This window comes from Chrysochloris asiatica, unplaced genomic scaffold, assembly GCF_000296735.1.
Source record: "Chrysochloris asiatica unplaced genomic scaffold, ChrAsi1.0 scaffold00119, whole genome shotgun sequence".
Taxonomy (NCBI): Eukaryota; Metazoa; Chordata; class Mammalia; order Afrosoricida; family Chrysochloridae; genus Chrysochloris; species Chrysochloris asiatica.
The window spans coordinates 10214200-10215558 of NW_006408637.1; positions in this window are offsets into that span (position 1 = coordinate 10214200).

A 1359-nucleotide genomic window follows, 5' to 3' on the forward strand; every position below is an offset into this window, starting at 1 on the left:
CATCCACCTTTACATTTCCAACCCACACAATCAGTCCTGATAATAATTATTCACTATTGTATCACAAGAGACCTATCTGCATCTCCTTTCATCAGCCCCACCCAGACAGATTGGATACTACTCAGTGGAGATTCTACCTTCCTCCGTGCCCTCTGGATCTATGCTCCCTCTTGAAAGCTTGTAAACCAATCACTTCTTGCCTTTGTAGCCACAGGCCCCCCCCCCCTTCTGTGTAGCCAATGTCCAAGTGACCCATCCCTGTCTACTCTGTGTATGGAGGGGGTGGGAATGATCCTCACAAAACAGACTGTTTTAAACAGGGGAAAAAATAGTAAATTACATGGTAATCTCAAGAAAATTAATACAACTGCACATCAAAATAAAAAAGGAGGAAAATTGAAAGATTTAGTAGGCATTAACACAATAGAAATGAAAATAAAAAGAAAACCCACAAAACAGAAATAGGGGAAAGTCAGTAATGGAGATATGGGCTGAGTTTGACCATGTTCCATAGACTTCCACCGACCTGGAGACAAGAAAGAGAAGAGGAAGGGCTGGTCCAAAGTGTGATAAGACCTGGGGACTCTTAAGTCCATGGACAAGGACATAGCCACAGAGGGTTAGAGCTGAGAGTGAAGCGTCCAGCTGATAGGACGTGCAGGGAGATGCACAAAAATGCCCAAACTTGCAGATAGTACTTATTTGACCTAGCTTCAACGACTTGATGACCAGAGCTTGAATAGAGGAAGATATAGAAATTTAATAAAGGAAATAAGTGTAAATTGCAACAATTTGATGAACTTGACCGTAAGTATAACTTATGGATGTAGTATCTCTAAATATCAACAAAGATTGAAAAAAATCTTCACATCAAGCATCAAACCTATCCCATTGGTATACAGCATTGATAGGGACGGGCAACTTAGACATTGGCTACCAAAACTGGGGAGGGAGGCCTATAAAAGCATGAAGTGGCTGGCTTATAAGTTTTCAAGATGGAGTTTAGTTTCAGGGTGTACGAGGGAAGGTAGAATCCCCACTGAATAATTTTCATCTTGTCTAGATGGGCCTGGTGAAATGAGATGAGGATAAGTGAGTAATTTTATCATAACTAATTGCAACTGTCACAACTGTAAAGGTAGAAGTTTTGTGGTATAAAGAAGAGAGTAGTTAATCTTACATTTCAGGAACAAAAGACCGTAGCACCATCAAGGGAGAAGAGCATGAGTGGAATATGGAACCTTAACCAGAGAAGCAGAGACACCAGCGACGGAGGCAGAGATGATAACATGGACTCTAGACTCATGGAAAGAGAAAGGCTGTGTGCTGGTGGTCAGTAAGCAGGCTTGCAGAATATGC